The sequence below is a fragment of the Spermophilus citellus genome (assembly GCF_964194105.1).
Source record: "Spermophilus citellus genome assembly, chromosome: 11".
In the NCBI taxonomy this organism is placed as follows: Eukaryota; Metazoa; Chordata; class Mammalia; order Rodentia; family Sciuridae; genus Spermophilus; species Spermophilus citellus.
Window position 1 is genome coordinate 20,816,757 of NC_138192.1, and position 23,636 is coordinate 20,840,392.

Below are 23,636 nucleotides of genomic sequence, written 5' to 3' on the forward strand. Positions count from 1 at the left end.
ACTAGTATTGCTGTATGTATAAATGTGACTGTATAATCAATGTGATCCTGCAATCTCTACACGTGGAAAAATAAGAAGTCATACCCCATTTGAATCAAATGTATGATATGTCAAGATCATTGTATTGTCTTGAGCAACCAATTTAAAAAAAAAGAAATGGGAATGAGGAAGAGAGGCTTGTTTTAATTTCAGGGTTCTGAATTCACTGACTGAAAGGAGGTTACAGAAACAGGGGAAGAATCTGAAAGCATTGTGTTTAGTACTCATCTTGTGGGTGAATTTTTATCACGGTCCTTGGAGAGTTCTGCCACTTCAAACGTATTTTCCATTATAGGGCAATGAGGTATTTTATGCAATGTTCTTGTTACTCTCGTTGCCTCTGTGTGGTCTTTCCAGACTTCCCACGAATAAGCATCCCAAGAGATGTAGGTGTTAACTTCCTGGCCATTGATAACTCACCCTTAGAGACCTGTAGCAGCACTTGCACCAGTCTCTGTTCAAGCACCGATAAGCCCCTAAAGATAGGCGACATAGACCCACCTCTTGCAGAGAGGACTGTTAAAGAATTGTGGCCATATACCAACAATTACGTGAAAAAGTGGTCAACATCTTCAGTCATCAGAGAAATGCAAATCAAAATCACACTGAAATTCCATCTCTAGGCAGAATGGCTACCCTAAGAACACAAATAACATCAAATGCTGGTGAGGGTGCAGGGTAAAAGGAATTATTATACACAGTTGGTGGAATGTAAATTAGTACAGCCATTATGAAAACAAGTATGGAGATTCCATGAAAAACTAAAATAGAACCACCATTTTGATCCAGCTATACCATTCCTTGGTATTTATTCAGAAGAATTAAAGTCAGCATACTTTAGAGATACATGCATATTCACGTTTATCACAGCACAATTCACAATAACTAAGTTATGGAATCAGGTGAGGTACCTTTCAATAGATGAATTGGATAAAGAAAATGTGGGGGCTGTGGTTGTAGCTCAGTGATAGAACTCTTGCCCCGCATGTGCGAGGCCCTGGGTTCAATCCTCAGCACCACATAAAAATAAATAAAATAAAGGTATTGTGATGTCTATCTACAATTTAAAAAAGAATTCAAAAAAGAGACAGCTTAAAGAAAGAATAATAAAAAGAAAATGTGGACACAATGGAGTTTATTACAGCCATAAAGAAAAATGGATAAAACTGGAGAGTATCATGTTAAGTAAAACAAGTCAGATTCAGAAAGAGAAGTACTGTGTGTTTTCGCTCATACATGGAAGCTAATGGCAACAGAGGGTAGGACATTATGAAGGTAGAAGGGAGACTAAGGATCTCAGGGAGAGGGAAGAAGGGAGGGCAAGGTGAAGTGAAACTGACCCAGTTGTGTTACAGGCATGAATCAATATGACACACTGAAACTCACCATTCTGTATAATTAATATGCACCAATAAAAAATAATTGTGGTCATTTAAAAGACTTCAAAATTATTAAAATTTTTGGAATACTGTGGCAGACTTCTTTAAAATGTTTCTTTCTTGATGTCTCAGGATCGTCATTAAGAACATTGATTAAATGGAAAGCAGCATTATTATCTCTAAGTCATATTTAATAGTGTTTCCTTTAAAATCTACTTTTTACTGAGTGCTCACTTTGCTCCAAAATGCTTTACATATTTTCTCCCAATTAATTTTGGTAATAATTAGCTGGTAGGTGAATGGGGTTAGCTGCATCTCAAAGGTGAAGAAGCTGAGGCTCAGACAAACTGCCAGAAGTCACACAGCTAAATGGCTTCAGAGACAGACAGCATTAGATTGCAAAACCCAGTTTTTTAGCAGGAAAATGAGAGTGTTTCCTTTATTCTTTTGGGGAGGTAGGTCCTTCACCTCTTCCTGCTCTGCTTTCTTGTCTTTCATAGTCAGGTTGCCACTTCCTCTATCCTTTGGAATTCTTTCCCTGCAAAGGTGAGGAACAGTCATATGCTGTCTCCTTACTATTTCCTATACCTTTTATTGCTGCAGTTCTGACAAACTCAGAAGCCATTTTTTTTTGCTTTAGGAGCTTTACTGCTGATACCCACAGGAAAGATGGATAGAAGACAGTTGCCATTTCCATAGGAAAAATCACAATCTTAATATTTAGTCCCCATTATTTTGGACTAAGGCTTTGACTCTCACTTGAAGTTCTGACTTCTACTACTGTGACTGGTAGGTTGGCAGGCCTACCTTTGCTTATAGACATTTCATCAGTTAGATCCTGAAGAAGCTTGACCTACAGCCCGCACCTTCCCAGGCTTTTACTGAGAACTTCTCTGGAGTGTCTTAGGACATGGGCAACAGGTTGCTGCTCTTTGTGTTTTCTACTCCTGCCTCATCATCAGGCGGCCATAAGGCTATCTTGTTGCTGATGGACCACACTAGTGTCCTCTACTACCACCAACCATCTGGCCTTAGATGGTGAGCAGTGGGTAGAGAGGGGTCACTGGTTTCCCTGCCACTGGACTCCCCATTACACAACAAAGGCCAGGCTCCTGATAATTGATTGGATGTTTAGAAATTCCATAAGGAGTCATGCAACTCAATCATAAGTAGGAGCTCACACTAGATGAGGTCACCTCAGAGGGTCCACAGACAGCCTGGGGCCCTTCTTGGTTAGGGTGCTACCTGCTTTCTGTCCTTGGGGCCAACACTTCCATTCACAGGGAGGGCTCTGCAGTGTCTGCACTTCAAAGTTCTGGTTCCAACAGTCCCTATAGGCCAGAGAGCAACGTTTTTCCCTCACACATCCCAGTCCCACATCAGGAGTCTTCATTTCCTGCTCTAAGAATGACTTCTTTTTGGTGAAAATGGTGATGGGAATGAAAATTCTTTCCTGGACAGAAATCTAGCCCTACCTGTGGCTCTTTTTTTGGTTTCTCATTGCCTTTTCTATTGGCCTGCTTCTGAGATTTTGAAGAGTATTCTTTTGGGGATGAGGTAGCCCAAGAATTGAGGTGATGAAAGGGGATCTGCCTTTGTTAGCTTATCACCCTCCTCCAGGATCTGCAAGAGGGAGCTAGAAGTTCTCGAGGAGAGAGTTGTCAGTGTGTCTTGCATGTAGTCTACCTCCTGACTGGAGAGGAGATGACGTGAGTAAAGAGTTCTCTCACCTTAAGTCAAACTTTAAGGACACTACTTGGAGCACTTGTTATATGTCTTTTGAAACTGAAGAGTAAGGCACCAAACTTTTACTCAATAAAACTTAGAGTTGAACTGTGGAGAGTGAAAGTCAAGGTCACATTGGAAAACTCCCACAGTCTGGTGGGACAAGGATGAGTATGTGTGTTTCCTGCAGGACTAAGGTGGACCCACTGGGTGGGAAGCATGCATCAGTCTCCTTATAAAGGATCCTACTTGAGGGGACAAAATAGAGAAATGAGGTGACTCTAGCAGAAGGAAAGACCATAGGAACCCAGGGGCTGAGGTAGTCAGAGACGATGTCATCCATATCAAGAGATCTGCTGGTGGGAGACCTCCGCATATGGGATTTGTTCTCTGAAGAACCTTCAGAAAGCCTCATAAGAGAGGGAATTAGCACTTGCTCAAAGAGAAATATCCGGAAGACTCTTGGCCCATCACAACTACAGCAACCAGGTAGAATTGTATTTTCCATTTTTTTTCCACCCAGGTCAACCTTTAAGTAGTGAAAATATTTCAGCTAGTAAGGAGGAAAGGAGCTGATGGGGAAAATACTAAACTTCTTACCAAGTCTCTCTTCCCTTCCACTGACTTCTAAGTCTGGAGCAGAAGCTCTGAATGCAACAAAGAATTGAGGTTTTCATATTATACTACAAGGAAAAGGTTTTAATGATACTGAACTGAACATTTTAATACCTAGAAGAATGAGACTACTGATTATTATCTGAGAGTATCTTAAAAAGCTATAGAGTCTCTATCCAATTTGTATAAAAAAGAATCATAGTCCAAAACCAAGTGGGATTTATTCTAGGTACACAAGCCAAGTTTAACATTTGAAAGGGAGAATCAGCTATTGTAATCGATCTCCATCAACAGTCTATGAAGAATCATGTGATTATATGAATGGAAACATAAAATCATTTGATGAGCTGTAATATCCATTCATGACAAAAAATCCCTCTCAGCACAGTAGGGATAGAGGAAACTTTCTTAGATAAAAATACTACAGCTACATCATGCTTAATGATGAAACTAGATGCTTTCCCTCATTAAACTGGGGATAAGGAAAGCATTTTCCCTCCAAACATTCTGCTTTAACATCACGGTGGAAGTCACAGCTAGTGCAATGGGGCAAGAAAAGGAGATAAAATGTATAAAGATTGGGAAGGAAGAAATAAAACTTCTTTGTTCAGAAATCACATGATTGCCTACATAGAATGTCCCAAAGAATCAGCAAGAACATAAAGTACTCCTTGAACTAATGAACAATCATAGCGAGGATCCCAGGATGTGAAGTTAATATGCAAAGGTCAGTTGATTTGCAATATGTCAACAATGACAGCTGGAATCTGAAATTAAAAAAAAACACAATACCCTTATATTAGTGCCCCCAAAGAGAAAGAAATCCAGAGGTATAAATCAAACAAAATATGTGCACAATATTCAGAAAGCTAAAACTTGGATAAAGAAATAAAAGAAGATCTAAATAAATATTTGGTGCCTATGACTTGAAGACTCAATATTGTTAAAATGTCAGTTCTTCCCAACTTCATCTATGGATTCAAGGCAATTTCAATCAAAATCCTAGAAAGATATTGGGTGGTGTAGCTTGGTGATAGAGCCCTACCTAGCATGTGTGAGGTCTTTAGTTCAAACCCCAGTCTCACTGAAATTTCAAAAAAAAGTTTTAGAAAAATAATGGTGTACTTACTCTAAAGTTTATAGAAAGCTCAAAGACCCAGAATAGCTAGACAATATTAAAAGAAAAAACAAAACAGTACTTGATGTTAAATAGTGGGAAGCTTCTCTTTTAAACACAGGTATGAGACTAGGGTGCTCACTCTCCCCACCTGTATTTAATATAGTACTGGGAAGTCCTAGCCTCAGAGAGTAGGCAAGAGAAAGAAAGAAAATGCATCCAAATTAGAGAGAAAAATATAATATCTGCTTGCAGATGATTTGGGCTGTGGGTGTCTGTGTGTGTGTTATGCATTTATAAATGATGGCACCAAAACACTAATCAAAACAAATTAAAAAAATTAAAAACAAATAAGTTCTACTTTTATATACTAACAATAAACTACTGGAAAAAGAATTAAGAAAACAGTATAACTTACAATAGCATAAAAATTCTTAATTATAATACATTTAACCAAGGAGATGAGAGAAATGTACACCTAAAAGTATAAAATATTGATGAAAGAAATGGAAATCACAAATGGAGACATATCCCTGTTCATGAATTGGAAGAATCAATAATTGTCAGAGTGACCACATATGAAAAGTGATCTACAGATTCAGTGCAGTCTTTATCAAAATTACAATGGCATTTTCCTCAGAAATAGTGAAAACAATACTGAAATTTTATGGAACCACAAAAGATCCTGAATAGCTGGAGCACTCACTCTTTAACAAAAACAAAAAATCCAGAGGCATCACGCTTTCTGATTTCAAATTATATTGCAAAAGCCCAGAGGTCAAGACATGATAGGACTAGCATAAAACGTACGCAGAGACCAAGGGAAAAGAATAGAGGGCCCAGAGATAAAACCAGTCTTAAACAAGGCTTCAAGAATACATAATGGGGAAGGGATGGGATCCTCAATGAATGATGCTGGCAAAACTCTAGATATTAATATGCAAAAAAGATAATTTTCTTACATCATACACAAAAAAATCAACTTAAAATGGTATAAAGATAAACCTAAGACCCGAAATCTTAAAATTTCTTGCAGAAAACCTAGGGGAAATGTCCAGGTCATTGGTCTTGGAAATAAGTTTTTGGATGCAACACCAGAAGTATAGTAGACAAAAGCAAAGAACAATGGAACCACATCAAAGTAATGAATTCCTGCACAGCAAAAGAAATTATTAACAAAGCAGAAAGACAACAGAATTGAAGAGAATATTTTTAAACCATGTCTTTTATAAGGAGTAGTTGATATCCAAAATGTATAAGAAACTTATACAACTCAATAGCAAACACAAACAAATAAAACCCAAATCTAGTAATGGACTAATGATTTTTATAGATGTTTTTCTAAAGACAGCACACAGATCATGAATACTTATATGAAGATGTGCTCAACATCATTAATTATCATGGAAATGCATATTATAGTCACTGTGAGATATCACCTTAATCCAGCAATCACACTTGTATGTATTTACTCAATTATGATTTTGTCATAAAAAGCTATTGTTTTTGTTTGCAGCAACTTCATTAATAATTACCCAAAAGAGGCCATGGTCAAGATGTCCTTCAAAAAGTGAATGAAACATCACTGTGGTACATCCATAAAAATGGAGTTTTTTTTTTCATCTATAAGAAATGAGATACTAAGCAATTAAGACTTGGGAAAACAAGTACATGTCATTAAATGAAGTAATTCTACCCAAGAAGGCTGCAAACTACTTTATTCTAGCTACATGACACTCTGGAAAAGGCAGAACTATACAAACACTCAAAGCATCAGTGATTTCCAGTGAGGAGTTAGTGAGAGATGAAGGGGTGAAGCACAGGGAATTTTTAGGGGATGAACAATTCTATAGGGTGCTGTGACATTGGATATGACATTATGCTAAGGTCAAAACTCAGAATTTTGTAGCACAAAAGTGAACCTTAATGTATGAATATTAAAAAAAAATTTAGGAAGCTTAGGGATTCCAGGAAAGAATGTATAGTACGTCAAGAGACTCTGACTATTTTACAAATGGATGGAAGAATGTCAGTGACGTAGATGAAATGGAGGTTGGAGTATGAACCTACGTAGTTTTGGAAATGAATGGAGACTTAAGATTAAAGGTGAGAGATATGAAAAATTGTGCTCTATATGTGTAATAAGAATTGTGATGCATTTTGCTGTTATATATAAATAAATAAAAATAAAAGTATCAGGCAAAAAAAAAAAGATTAAAGGTGGAAGGTACTGCACATAAGTATTATAGATTATCGACTAGTTGAAAAAGTTGTTTCTTGCTACAGGTTAGCAATTCTGACATTGCTGTACATGAATACTAAAACTAGTCAGTTAAGTGAATCTCTGGATCCCGATAGAGGGATCCAGGTTTCTCACTATTGCAACAGGAATGTACCGATAAGTGAGAGGAAGAGGTCAAAATAATTCATTTGATAACAAAGTTGGAGACATCAGTAGAAATAATATGTAACTTAAAATGGAAATAAATGTTTGCCTATGGAAATATTTATAGATATTAGAATACACAATGTCTCTGTTCTGTCAGCTGAGAGGGCCCCACAGAAATAACCTAGGAGTGATGAAGGTATCTAGTGCCCAGATCTTGGTTTTTAAAATCAGTCTCCAATAAAAGAAATCAAGTATCCTTGGGAAAATGATTGACTCTAAGACTGGGGCAGGAAATATATAAGATGAACCTGAAGCATCTTGTATATCAGAAAGTAAAGAGGGGCCCAAATCAAAAACAATAATTCTTTAGTGAGGTATGTAAGGGGGCACAGGAACCAATTGAAGGATCTCCCAGGGGTCACACCCAAACAATGTGAACAACAAAATAATAAATTAGTATTGGATCACAAACCAAAGCATAATGTTTATTAATTCATATTGGCATAAATTATTGAATGCATTGGTAAATGTGTGAGCAGAAACCAATCTCCTATGCAGAGAAATTCCAAATAAGTTATGTAGATTTTCCACCCTAAATTTAGAGAAGCATAACTCTTCACTCTGAAGAGTGGGATGCACAGAGTGTCTTTCTTTTAAGGCATATACTATGCAAAAGGGGAGAAAAGCAATAATCTCACGGTGGAGAAATCCAACAAACACTGCCTTAGTCAGATTGTCAATGTCAACATCAGGAGCCATATATCATGCCAATTGTTTGTACCTTTGATATAATGCAGTACAAATGGCACTTTATTTTGTAATCTTCCTCCTAAAAGGCAAGCACCCCTGTCTGTAAGTTATGGAAAAACACCAAGAAAATTCCAATAGAAGAGCATCCTGCAATATACCTGGCCAGAACCCCTCCAAGTTCTCAAGGTCATAAAAAGCAAGGAAAGTCTGAGAAACTGACAAAGTCAAGCAAATCTTAAGGAGGTACAACAGCTAAATGGAATATGATTTCCTAGATGAGATCTGAGAATAGAACATTAGGTAGAAACTAAGAAATCTGAATAAAGCATGAACTTTAATTAATAATGTACCATTATTGGTTCATTAATTTTAACGAATGTATCATACAAGATAAAATGCTAATAATAGAGGAAAATGTGTGGGAGGGTACATGGGAACTCTCTCCACTATATAGTCAATTTCTCTGTAAATCTAAAAACTTTTCCAAAAAGCAAAATCCACTAGAAAATGAAGTTATGACTTTTATATCTGTTCATGATCCCAACAGTTCTAGGAAAAACAAGTCCACATAGCTTGAAGTTACAAGATGGGAGCTCAAGGTCTTCTCTGACGTTAATCCTCGTGTGACCTTGTGGTGGTCATTAAATCTCTCTAGAGCTAGAAAGTATTATATTAGAGTGCTTCAGAAAACATAATTTGGGGGAAAGAAAAGGGGAAATAGTATAAGGAATTAAACTATGAGATTACGGAGGCTGACAAGTTTCAGGATCTGCAGGATGAGTCAGAAGACTGATATTTCTGTTACGTCTGGAGGCAGGAAAAAGTCAATGTCCTAATTTGAAAGTGGTAAGCCATGGGGAATTACCTTATATGGGGGAGGGTCAGACTTTTGTACTTACTGTTCAGGTCTTCTAGTGCTTGGATAAGGTCCACTCACCTTAGGATAAGCAATTTGCTTTACTCATCTGAAACACACTCACAAAAACATCCAGAATAATATCTGACCAAATATCCGGGCACCCTTTGGCCCAGTCATGTTGATAAATAAAACTCACTGTCACAATTTTCTTCTCACTTATGCCTTGGTTTGTGAACAAGTTGGAGAACTGATGTTGCAGACTTTGTAACAACATAGTATTATTGATTTTTAATGGCTATACAGACTGACAACTCCTTCCTGGATAAACCTTTCTAAACCTTTTCTATTCATACTCTTTAGGAATTTTTGATATTTTTATACAATTGTATTATCTTCCCATGTCCTGTGTATGAGGAGCAGACTGATGTGCCTATGAACCTCAAGAACTCTGGCCCCCCTGCCCAGTCTCTGATTGCCTACACGTCTCTCTTTCTGCTTCAGACCTCATGTTTTGCCCTTGAGTTCCCACATGCTCTTGCCCTTGGTTCATCATGACTGACTTCAACTCCGACTTTGCGACTGTCCACTTGGCCCATGGACTTGGTTTTCCTTTCCACCCTCTGGATCCCCTTGCTGTCTGCCCATTCTGTTTGTTTCCTGTGAACCAAACTCTGATCAGTGCCTTCCTGTCGAATGTTTTGGCAGGTTCTTCACTCTTGGACTGCTCACCTTTGTCCTTTTTATATTTTTAGGAGAATATTCTGCAATTTCTGCAAAAGGAAGAAAAGGGAAAATGTGGTAATTGGCCTGTTAGTGACTGTGATGCTGCATGTACCAGGTCTCTTGAGCCCTCAGGCTCTCTCAGGAGCCTCTGTACCTAGCCACACAGGAGATACAAGGGAAGTCCTGGCTGGCACCCAAGTGAGGGAGCTGCTTGCTCCTGAGTGGGACAGTTTTACTGATCTGATATTACATAAATGATTTCATTTCCACTGGCTGCTCTGGTTTTTAAGTAGGAAAAGTTGTTACCCTAAATGACTCACATTTGTGACTTCCTGTTGCATTGCATACTCAGTAATGTTCCCATTCTGGTTTGATAGGGATCTCAGCAGAATCGTGGAACAAATGGGTCTAACCCTTGAGATTAAAAGCATAACGAATGTTGATGTCTGATACATGTCCAGCCTTCCTCGGTGGCTGTACCTTCAAGTCTTTGCCTTGAAGCTTGGGAGTCTGGCTTACTTTAGATCCTGGACTGCTGCACGTGTTTTTCCTAGCAGCTGCTCAGCGTGCAAATGAGAACTCTTTCAAGGAAATAGTTCTATGGCTAATGTGAGCCTCCATTCTTATCACAGAGAGAAAATGCTTATCTCGAAGTCTTACATAATTCAAATGAGAGTGCTGCATAATGTGGCTCTCTCCTTTAAATTACAGGGAATCAGTGGTCTGTCCTTCTGAAAGGTCCTCTAGATCTAAATGAAAATGACTCCAAGTGAGGAATGTCTAATGATACTTGTTGCTGGCATGCTCTCAGCATCCTTATCAGGCAGGGCAGCCAGCAGGAGCCTTCAATAGTTCAGATATTTTTGCCCTTTGAGATCTCCTTGAGTTGCTTATATTAATTAGTCTGTTGCTAACATTCACATCAGATAAATATCAGGGAGAAACATTTTGGTAAAAGGAATGTTCTGGAACTGTCCCTGATGAAAGAGAAAATTAGTCTGAATATGCCCCCTGTTATCGTTTGTGGGTGAACCAGACTCTTTATGCAAAGAAGATTACAAGAATGGCTGCTTTTTTTCGCAGAATATTTCTCGGCCTGGAGGCTAGGTATTAATTTGCAGGGATTTAAAAAAAAATCTATGATTGTGGCTAGTCTGCCAGTTTATTTTCTTCTGCTGTGCCTTCTGGAAAATCACAACTAAACCTATAAAACAATCTGTTCTCTGGAGGCTCCCCAACCCCCCTCCAATTGTTTTATGTGTGAAGGTTGTTTAAAAAGTGCAGCCACTAGTCATGTACAGGGGAACGGAATTTTATTAGTTTCCAGGTTGCTACCAAGTCTTTAGATTGTCTGTTGGTGACTTCTCATTTCCAGGAGCTACCCCACTCCAGGAGGTCCACTATAGACAGGAACTCTGACATGGGTTAAGGATAAAAATCAATGTTCAGAGATGCCTATGAGGCCATCTTTCTAGGAGAGGAGACTTCTGAAGGAGGAGGAAAAAGGAAGGGAATCTGTATATAACAATGAAGGCTAAATGCTTTCTTGGACTTCTTTTCCTCAAGGTATATTCTGCAATGCAGTTGTTGCAGTAATCTTCTCCTTGGAAACCTGAAAAAGATCAGGGGAGGACCCAGGGGGAAGCAAGTGTGGAGTTGGCTGCTGAGCTACCTCTGAGCTAGATAAGCTTCTCCTCCTCCTGTCTCACATGCCTAGGCAGCTTACCTGGTAGAATTCATGCTGAGCTTTGAATCCCAAAGCCTTGGATAGCATTTACCAAGCAGGAACTTGACTGCAATACCTTATAAAGAAGGCAGTTCTAGCTATAGTAGGTGATAAATGAAAACTTAGAAATGTCGGGGTCCTGGGGGCCTCCACCAGCAGTGGAGGCCTACTAGTGAACATCTCCTAACAAAGTGCCATTGTTTACCAAGTTAAAGGATAAGGCTTTGAAGTTGAGTGTTGGAGTGTGCATTGCAATTCACATATGCTGGTCCCTCCCCCATACCACACATCATTTGAACATGCCCTCCTTCCTGAATGTTTGGGTAATCTTTTGATACTTAGAGTGGATGAAAATCTTCAGTGTCCATATCTCAACAATTTGGCAGAAACTATTTTTGTATTTTAAAACATAAGACAGATTATACACTTTGTCGAAGTGCCATGTTCAAGAACTCAGTGATCTTAAGTGAAGGGCATACTTAGTCCTAAACTGAGACACATGACCAACCTTCAGAGTGGCTACAAGTACCTGAGGATGTGTTGGGTTTCACTGGTGTTGTAAGTACCATGTACTTAATTAGTCCAGTCCCACGTTCCATACGATTAAGGAAGTGAAACAGAGAAATGAATCAGTACAATTAATCATTCCAATGGCATACCTGTTTAAAATAATATACTGAAAATTAAAAAAAAAACTTTGATGATAGTAAATAGGGATCTTAGCCCACTGATTCATGCCATTGCAGAGTTGTTGGGAACACTCAAGAGGACATGGTTATTAATAGCGCATCTTTTATGTTTCTTCACAATGTTCCATGAACTGTTTTCTGGGCAGGATGGACTATGGTTCTGACCATTTCATTTTGTATTTTTGGTCTTAAATCCACACAACCTGAATTTCAAATGTGTATGTAACTAGGAGAATATATGTGTCTCTGACATTGTCAAGATATCATCTCACTCCAGTCAGAAGGGCAGCTATTATGAAGACAAACAACAATAAGGGTTGGTGAGGATGTGGGGAAAAAGTACACTCATACATTGCTGGTGGGACTGCAAATTGGTGCAGCCAATATGGAAAGCAGTATGGAGATTCCTTGGAAAACTGGGAATGGAACCACCATTTGACCCAGCTATTCCTCTCGTAAGTCTATACTCAAAGGACTTAAAAGCAGCATACTACAGGGACACAGCCACATCGATGTGTATAGCAGCACAATTCACAATAGCTAAACTGTGAAACCAACCTAGATGTCCTTCAATAGATGAATGGATAAAAAACATGGCATATATACACAATGGAATATTACTCAGCAATAAAAGAGAATAAAATCATGTCATTTGCAGGTAAATGATGGCGTTAGAGAAGATAATGCTAAGTGAAGTTAGCCAATCCCAAAAACCAAATGCCGAATGTTTTCTCTGATATAAGGAAACTGATTCATAGTGGGGTAGGGATGGGGAGCATGGGAGGAATAGACGAACTCTAGATAGGGCAGATGAGTGGGAGGGAAAGGCAGGGGGCAGGGGTTTAGCAAGGATGGTGCAATGTGATGGACATCATTATCCAAAGTACATGTATAAAGACATGAATTGGTGTGAACATACTTTATATACAACCAGAAATATGAAAAATTGTGCTGTATATGTGTAAGAAGAATTGTAAAATGCATTCTGCTATCATTTACTTTCAAAAACCAATTAAAAATTTTTTAAAAGTACCATTTTGGATGAAAACACTAGTTCTTTTGTCATGGTTTTTACAAGAAATCTAGGGATTCACTCAGGTTTCATTGTTTTTTGTTTGTTTGTTTGTTTTTTTAGGTGCTGATTATAAATGTGACTTCCTAAAAGAGTATTAAAGAGAGGAGGAGAGGAAAAAAGCAGATATTAGATAATACACTTCTGTATCTTTTGAAATAATTATAATACTTTGCAACTGTATAAGAAGGATAGTCACCTAATGCCTTGGATTGACCCAGTTTTCTCCTTTTATTTCATGTCGTTCTGCAGAATAACTAGAATGTGCTGGGAATGCAATATCCCGAGATAGAAACTACCTGAAATGGCTCAGACTGTGTCCTTGTCCCTGTTAGGGACATGTTACTTCTTGAGTAAGGGAGGAATTACCCAGGACAGCCCAGGCCTTATTTTTTATTTTATTTGTTTAACCTCCTTGGAAGAAGGATATCTTCAATGCTTAGTCCAGTGATTTAAGCTGCCCCTGTGCTACATTACCCAGGCGGGCTGCCTTTCAGGGTCCCTTAGCTATCATGCAAATAGGACACACACAGTTGAGACTCCCTCTGCTCTGGCAGCTTTTTTGAGCATTGGGGAATGACACACAATAGATCCGAGGCTTCTCTTGTCCTTTGTTGCCTATCTGTAAGTAGCGAATCCCCTTTGGGTAACTTGTATATGATGTGTTCTGTTTCACTGAATTCAGACCATTTGGGAAATAGTACACAGTTAACCTATTCTGCGGTATCTTTTTCAAGACAGAAATGAACCTGACTCTCATTGAGATGGGTCAATAATTCTTCCTCAAGCTTAAACAACCATCCTTGAACAGTCATGTTCTGCTATGAGGCTTTGGAAGAAGGCACCAGTTTATTCTCCTACTTCTAACATCCACAAATTCTTTGACCTCATTTATTCCTGTTTTCTGTGCTCAGATATTGTACTGAACACCTGCTACCCAGCTAATTGCCCTGGCTATTTTTGGTGTTGCTTATCCTGACATCTGGAATGACGGGATTCAACTTTTGCCCCTCATCTGTGTGTGTTCACCGGTATGGAATGATTAAGATGGCTACTCGGGAATAGCCACAGGCTGGCCCTCATTTCAGGATGACTCTGATTACTTTGAGGCCATTTTCCACTACTCTGCTATCAGAGCTTGGAATGAGAATTTGGTAGATTTAGAAGATGGGGTGCTTCTAGAATTTCAACTTTCTGCTTCTTAATGAAGTGGCACAACTATGGAGTTAGAAGTAGAATTCTAGGATAACCGAAGTTTCAGAAATCAAGGGAATGGAATGGGAAACCCAAAATAATTAGCTACAAATTTATCCTTTTAACTTTATCCTCAGTAAATATATAAAGTAGGATTGTCAACTATATTCAGCATCAAGGGAAATCAGTTCAAATCCTATTGCTGTTTCTGACTTCACTTCTGATTTGAATAGTCACTTACTTTCTCTGGGCCATAGTGTCATTTTTTATCAGTGGGTGTGTTGAACTGGAACTTTGGATTTTAGCTTGGGAAACCATCATTCAGGGTTTTCTGAACCTGTTCAAATTGGACAGTTATGAATTTTTTTCCTTTTAGGAAGTGAGTCAAAAACTTTCATCAAATTCTAAAGGTCTTTGAACAGAAAAATATTATGAAAAACTGTACTGGATGGTTACCATGGTCCATTCCAATCTGGATGTCCCAGATCTTAGGAAAATTTTACACCAAAGAGACGTGGACCTCAGGCCCAGTTCATACCTCCTCCCTGTTATGGAACTTCATCTAACTACACCAGTCCACACTGACCTCCACATTTTCTAATCTCCTATATGTTTCAGTTAAATCCCTCAATTATTCCTTCATTTATTAATTCATCAAATATTTACTAGGAAGCCAGTTAACACTTAGAGATTATTTATTATGTGTCAAGCGCCGTCAAATGGAGCCAAAGGCTCAAATTTGCCACACTTAATGAGCCAACAAGCAATTCTGAATCTCAACTATACTTTGGGTACCAATGAGACAAGTGGTTTTTAATATTGGCTGGATATTAGAATCACTGGGGAGTCATTAAAGCTCTCATGTCCAAGCCTCAGCCTAGACCTATTAAATCAAAATTCCTGGGGGTTGGGATAGAGTGTTTTATAAAAATTTACCCCTCACTTTCTCTCTGCAGTTAATTAAAAAATGTAGCAAGGTTGAGAACTATTGATTTGAATGGTGATCCCTACCTCCAAAATGAGACAAGTGGGTTAAGAAAGCACAAGAACAAATTAGGAAACCCATACATGGTTATTTCTAATTATCAAACTATATGTTACCTAGTGCACTAGGTATAAAATCTAAACCATATAGATATTGTGGACCCTATACACATCCATTAATTTATTCAAAAACACTTATTGCACATTCAAAATATGTAGGCAATGCACCAGACAATAAGTATAGAATGATAAGCTACACAGGTCCCTTGCTCCTTGGAACCCATTCTGGTGGAAGAGACACCACATTAAAACACATATCTTGATAAAAGGGTATCAAAGAATGGTTAAGGCCTGTGTAGAAAACAAATCAGATAATAGACCCAAGTGTACAGGAGTTGTGGTGGACTAATCTAGGTCAACTGGTTAGGGAATGCCTCCCTGAAGAGGTCAACTCGTAGTTGATGCTTCAATATTTAAAAGGAACCAGCCACATGAACATATGAGGGAAATCACTTGGTAGAGAAAATAGCAGGTGCAAAGGTCCTAGGTAGCAATGAGCTTGGCACAAAGCCACTGGACTAGAGTGAAGTGAGAAAGGGTAGGAATGGGGAGGAAGGCTAAGAGTGAGCAAAGACCAGGTGATTGAGCTTGCAGGCATGGTTTAAAATTCATTTTAAATGATCTTGGGCATTTTCACAATTGAGCATTTATTATTAAGCAGTATTACTATTAGGTAAAGGAATCCTTCCTTCACATATCACTGCCTGTTGAAGTATCAGTATCATAGAATCTTGCAAAGTAAGAACACAGTTTCTATGTGTACAAGGTTTACTGGTACCCTGCAAAGAAAAGATGATTCTCTGATTATTTTAAAGCTAGCATTGTTTTCTTAGTTTCATTGTGAGGAATCAGCTGGGCAGGGTAAAGAGATCTTGAGCTATCAGATTATTGTTCCTAACCTTTCACTTAGTGTCTAACCTATGCATCAACAGGATATGAGCAAACTAGACACTGGTATGTTCAAACAGAGGTGGTAAGTGGTGTATTCTGCTCAGCTTACCCCTACTACCCTCAAATTCCTGTCCAATGCAAGTCTCAGAGAAGAGCTAGTCTTTCCTTGTGATTCTACCAGCAGACACAAATTACTGAGCTGAGATGAGCCAAGATGAATCTGGAAGATGTGATCAAAGTCAGGTGAACTCATAGCCCTTGTACAAGTAAACAAGAAAAAACATTTTGGTAATCACTGGTAAATAAGATTGTCTGTTACTTCAACAAAAATTGACTAATATAGTCTCTGAGGTACTAAAAATACAGTTTTTTTGTGAAATATTTGCTAGCTGGTTAAATGTAATTAGAAACATGATCTCTGGAGCCAGAACTCATGAGTTCAAATCCCAGCTCTGATACTTGCTCTCTCTGGGAACATGGGACAGCTACCATTCTCTATCCCAGTTTCCTTATCTTTAAAATAGATATAATAGGAGTGCATACCCTAAAATATTTTTGCTAACTAGTATTTATATGCTAATATTTTTTTCTCAGAATTGTGCTGTAGTAGATAGTATTTGGTAATATTATTCCTCAATATGTATTTTTGGTTTCATTTTGACAATAATCTTTGTTGTGTGTTTTGAGTTTTTTCCTTTCATGATTTATTTAAAGTGATTTTTTTTATCAACCACAGTTTATTTTGTCAGAACAACTTTGTGCTCAGTACTTAAAGTCATTCCACTGTATTTAGTATTTCCTTGTGTTCGATAGACCTGTTATTTATTCTCATCCTCCAGGTCAAAGATGAAAAAATTCATCAGAACCATGTTTTGTAATATATATATATATATATATATATATATATATATATATATATATATATATATATAATCTAATGTTTTATCAAGTGGAAAAATACTTTGATCAAATGGAAAATAATTAGTTGGAAAAAAAAAGTAGAGAATGAAATGGAATGCCCTGTAGCTGAGGACATGCCAATATTAGAAACGGTGAATACTTGATGGGGAAAGAAACACTCATATTTAAGAAAAGTGCTGAGCACTCACTTAAAACCAAGAACCAACATCAAAAGTCAAACATACCTTGTCACCTTGGAGGAAACCCCAAAGTTCCGAAAGTCAGTCTGACAGTACAAAAAGTTGCTTTCCTCCTTCTCCTTGATGATGCCTGCTCACTTAAGCTTCTATCATACAATATTCACCTTTATGTGTAGCTCACTAGTGTGTCAATCAAGCTGTCTCAGCCCAATATGAGACCCAATGCAAGCAAAGGCTTTCTTTTTATTCCTTTGTCTTTACCGGGTGCCAAAACTAAGCCATTTTATCAGCCTTTTATATGCAGTTCCTAAAGAGATGTCTGTTACCTAGAACTTATTTCCATTTCCTGGAGTTTTCAAAAAATATCCTGTGTCCTTTAAAATACTTTTAAATTAAGAAATGTAGACCTCTCAGTCAGAACTGATACTGCCATGATGCAACCACTGATTGCCTAGGTTTTTATTTTTGAACCATCATCAAACAATGGATTTGAACAGAAATGGAAAACTTGTTGGGTTTAGCTCTGTGATACGTTCTCATTTAATGGGTTTGTTCAGTTGCATGGACTTTTCCATGGGCATGAATGAGAAGCTTTAAGAGCAGAGATAGAATCACTGCTGAGGAAGTCTTATTGCTACAGATAAACCTCGACTTTGGGTGAGCTGATGATAATATAGAAATAATAGCAGAACTAGGAAAAAAACCCCACAAAACTTAGAGTTATTGGGAAACAGTATGATAGACTGGAAAGTTCAGAAACCAGAGAAGCAGGTTATCTGTCCTTTAGCCCTCATGCCTTCACAGAAATACAGTGTTGCCGGGTATCATTGGAGATCGGGTCCAGGACCCCTTCAGATACCAAAATCTGCAGACATTTAAGACCTTCATGTAAAATACTGTAGTTTTTGCATACACCCTACTCACATTCTCTTGTATACAATAGCTAATTTCTGGATTATTGTAATACTTACTACAATGTAAATGCTATGTAAGTAGTTATTATACTATATTGTTTAGGGAATGCTGACAAGAAAAAAAATGTCTGTTTAGTACAGATGCAAACTTTTTTCCAGATGTGGTTTGTTGAATCTGTGAATGTGGACTACAGAGATATGGAGGATTCCCTGTCTTTACGTAACTGTTCTAGGTCTGATTTTCCCCATTTGTAAATATCCTTTGAGCAAACAGAAGAAAACTTTTATTCTCATGCTGTATCCAATGCAGAATTAGACTTAGCATTTTTTTGGTCATGTTTCTTTGTTCTCAGTTAACTCTGAACATTTATTCCATTTTTTCCTTGACTTTCACTATGTTGACATTTGAGGAGTACAGGAAATTTATTGTATAGAATATCTCTGTTTCTAACATTTCTTCATGCTTAGACTTAGATTTTACATTTGTGGCCTGGCTACTGCAGAAAAGAAGTTGAGTCCTTGATGTCAGGTCAGAAGGCAAGTGATGGGCTGGAGATATAGCTCAGTGGTAGAGTAGTTGCCTGGTAAGCATGAGGCCCTGGGTTCAATCCCTAGTACCACCAAAAGAAAAAAAAAAAAAGGCAGGTGATGACCATGTCCTGGAGATGTTAACACTGACTGATCACTTGTATAGGGTGGGGACTTCCAGTTTTCCCTGATGTGAAATGTCCATGTACATTTTTTTTATTAGTTGCTCAAGACAATACAATGATCTTGGCATATCATACATTTGATTCAAATAGGGTATGAATTTTCATTTTTCCACGTGTACAGATTGCAGGATCACATTGGTTATACAGCCACATGTATCCATATAGCAATCCTAGTGTCAGTTGTAAAGGACCATCCCTGACTCCAAGGATCTGTTTGATTTCACTCTTATCTTATCAAGGATGTTCTCCTTATCTGATACTGTTTTTTTGTCCATGCAAGCTGTGAGAAATGAGCCTCCTGAAGGAAGAAACCGAGTCTTATTTTCAGTGCCAGGCACACAGCTGGAACTCAATTAATGGGTCAAATGAGTAACTAAACTCTAAAATTGAACAGTGCCAGAGGGTTCTTTTTTTTTTGTCATGAAATAGAGACCCGCTCAGGGAGGTTTTGTATGGATGCAGTGATCTTCTGTAATCCAGACTGTCCAGGAATAATTTCTGGCTGGGTTTCCTGGAGGCAAGGCTTCCCGAGAATTGAGGCAGCAGTAGGAACACTGTCTCTACCTCTTTGCTCCCCCCTGCCTCTCTGTGCACTTGCTGTTCTCTTCCCTCTCTCCTGTGGCTGCCCATTATCAGTCAGTTGCACACCAACCTAATGCCTGCCTCCCTGGTGCATCAAAGGTGCCTTGTGACTCTCACAGGTTGGTTGCCATGGCTTGCTGAGCTGCTGTCTCTGCCTGTCCATTTGATTCCTAAAAAAAAAGAACTGGATCCACTGAGCTAAATCTGTTGGAAACAGGCCCTGCAAGTCACAGGTGACCAGTTTTTTTAGAAGGTGTGTGACACAATGAACAGATGAATCAGTCAGGGCCTCAGCAAGAAAAAGGCCCTAAAGGAGGAGAATGTGAGAAAGGGACTATGGGAAGGGTGAAGGAAAGCACAGGGGACCATGCTGGACAGGAAGAGGAATGCTGCAAGGGTGAGGCAGGGAGCAGTAAACAGAACTCATGGACAGAGAGGGACAAATCTGCACCCCCAGGTGAGGGAGGAACCGGGCTGCAATGACTCTGCTGGGAAAGGGCAGAGGGAAGGTAGACACCCTGGCCTTGTTACCTTACTCCACCTCCACAGTCTGTTCCCTATCAGCCAAATCCAACTGGAAGACAGACAACAAGGAGGACATTTGGCATAGATCATGGAAGAGGGGGTGTGAGGGGCAAATGAAGATGTCCAACAGAGGGCCTTGCCAGTCTGACAAGACAGGACAAGACACGGACACTAAGGTAAAGGACGGTTAGTTACCTAGAGACACAACTCACACTAGAAATCAAGTCTCATAGTAGACAGGCCTTTCTGAAAAAAAAATATTATAAGGCATATTTCATGGAAAACAGTTCTATATGCACATATTAATAACTGATCCTCAATTTGATTACTGTAGATGTAACTGAGTAGTCTCTAGATAGAGAGTAGCCAGGTGTTAAATAGGTTTTTGAAGGCCACTTTGTCTTGAACAGTGTTTTCTGAATACTCAGAATTGCTGCCACTATAGTCATACTTTTGATTTAGGGTGATTTTTTTTATTAAGAAAATGTGTGTGTGTGTGTGTGTGTGTGTGTGTGTGTGTGTGTGTAGCTGTTCTTAGTATCTAAGGGAGATTACAAACGACTGACTTTATTGTGCATACACAGATAGTGACACACACACAAGGGAGAAAAGAGCCTCCCTTGTCTGGTTTGCTCTCATCTGTGATATTAATCACAGATGCCTTAGCAAAAGTTAATTCCACATTTCTATTAAATGAAAAGGGCTTAAGGAAACTGAACCTGAGATTGAACATCAGGGCAGTAGTGGAGAATTGCTGTCTGATTGTTGGGCATGGGTACAAGGTCCCACTTGAGGACAGCAAAGCACCTTCAAGGAAGGGAGATAGAGGCCACACCTGGGCTCTCTTTAGAATTCTGCTCAGGAAATGTTTTTGTAGGAACCTTTAAGTCAGTAGGTGGACATGCAGTATCCCCAGTAGTACATCTCCCATGAGATTGTTCCTCTCATCTAAATGAAACTAAACATAGTTTCATTTTCCTTTCCTTGTGTGATACCCAACCATGCTTTTGTGCACAGGTCAGACCCGTGCCAATGATCCTATAGCTACAACTTCCCATGTTGGTGCAAAATATCTCCATAGTCTCAACAGTGGTCCCACTTTGCTGGACAATAACTGTGCTCAACACATGGGGGTGATTATGCCTCTCATCTCCATGACCTAAGAAGAAAGTACTCTGAGTTCTGTACTTTAGATAAGGAAGCTGAGACAAGCCATAGTTATTTGAGTGAAATACCTGACCTGGGGTGTGCTTTCTTCCCTGGCTCCCAACTTCTTGCTAATTGATCTCTTAGTATGCACTTACAGTAAATCCACTTCAATCTTTCCTACCTTACATCACTACCTCCTAAGTACTTCCAGAGTAAAAATGATCCTTTATTCTTCACTATCTTTCCTGGCTTGCAGCATGTGGCTAAGAGCAGATAAGCCACTAAATAAGTGTTGATTGTTGGGAGAGGGTCGTGCACCCACTCCAGACCTGGCTCCAGCACTCTCCCCCTACTTCAGGGTTGACAATACGAGGCCTGGTTTTGTCTTCTTTCACTCTTATTGGCCTTTTCGTGAGCAGTTCTCAGCCTCCTCCTTTAGAGATTATCTGCAATGGAGAGAAACCTCAAAAGAGAGCAAACCAGACAAGTGAGGCTCTTTCCATTCACCATTCGCTTCTCACTGGCTAACATGGTGTATCTCCAAGTAAGAGTGAAAATCCTGCTTCCTGGCTGAGCTGTGGATCTGTAGAGACTGATCCAAGCCACCTGAGCTGAGGCTCCTGGCCTACCTACTCCCACCGCTAGATAGCGCTGCTCCCAAACATTTAGAGTCTTCATCACTGGTTTCTAAAAAAGAAAAAAAAAATGAGAGCAGCTCACAAAATACACAAAGAGTTTCTCAACAGGATTACTTGGTGTGAAAAGGTACCTCCCAGGATTAAATTAAGAGCTTTTAGAAACAGTTGGTGGATGGAACAATTTAAACCATTTCTGTGTTTTCTTAATTCCCAGTAAGATGATTAGCCAGCAAGCAGAAAATTGGTGAAATTCCTCTGAAAAGAACCAGGTTGCTGCATTAGTACCCTTAATGATGCAGAAATCATTTTCTTCCCCACCCCTCCTCCCTGTCTTTTAATCCTGAAATATAATCTTGCCACCTGGGCAAAAGGAAATTTGAACTAAAAAAAAAAAATAGCCAGTAAGTTTTATGAACAAAATAGTGTGGGTTAGATTAATGTCTAAGTTGCTGAAAGATATTAAGCAATTGAAGATACTTTTTTCATGGTTTCCTTTTTTGGATAGAGGGAATGTAGTCAGAAAAAGCACCTGGAATCTCCTAAAACAGGAGACTATCTGCAAATATAATTTTTAAAAGAGAAAGTATATGAAGGTACTAAACTCTGTTAACGTGTACAATTAACACATGCTAACAAAAAAAACACAATATTTAGAAAGTGTAAACTATTAGTGCTATTTTTATTGCAGTTGTCTTATTGACTATGTGGGACTTGTCTATTGAATTGTGGCTTTGATGATTACCAGGCAAAGTTGTGTTTAGGTGAGAAAATAATCACAATGAGAGCGTATGGAGGTGGGGAGACAATATCAACAGTATATCTAAATGAATTAGACATTTTACTTTTTTATTAGTTGTTCAAAACATTCCATAGCTCTTGACATATCATATTTCATACATTTGATTCAAGTGGGTAATGAACTCCCATTTTTACCCCGTATACAGATTGCAGAATCACACTGGTTATACATCCACGTTTTTACCTACTGCCATACTAGTGTATGTTGTATTCTGTTCCCTTTCCTATCCTCTACTATCCCTCCTCCCCTCCCCTCCCATCTTGAATTAGAAATTTTAGAACAGAGAAATAAGAAAGCTAATGAAGAAAAGTGCCATCTCCGATTTCTGCCCTTAAGAAGTTACAGTCTATTCTTTCTTCCACTTGTATTATTTTTCTCTTACCCCTCCTTTCCTCTTATATGTAATTTTGTATAACCCTGAGGATCACCTTCCATTTCCATGCGATTTCCCTTCTCACTCCCTTTCCCTCCCACCTCTCATCCCTGTTTAATGTTAATCTTCTTCTCAAGCTCTTCGTCCCTACCCTGTCCTTGGTTACTCCCCTTATATCAAAGCAGTCATTTGGCATTTGTTTTTTAAGGATTGGCTAGCTTCACTTAGCATAATCTGCTCTAATGGAAGAAATGATTTACAGTAGAGGGGGTAGAGAGAGAAAAGGGGAGGGGAGGGGAGGGGAGGGGAGGGGAAGGGGGATAGTAGAGAATAGGATAGACAGCAGAATACATCAGTCACTAGAATGGCAATATGTAAATCAATGGAAGTGTAACTGATGTGATACAGCAATCTGTATACGGGGTAAAAATGGGAGTTCATAACCCACTTGAATCAAAATGTGAAATATGATATATTAAGAACTATGCAATGTTTTGACCGACCAACAATTAAAAAAAAGAAAAAAAAAGAAGTTACAAGTCTAAAAAGAGAAAGAAAATATCACCATCTACAAGTAGTAATTTAGTGAGGACCAAAGGTCAGTTAATTTAGGGCAAAGTATGGAGTGTAC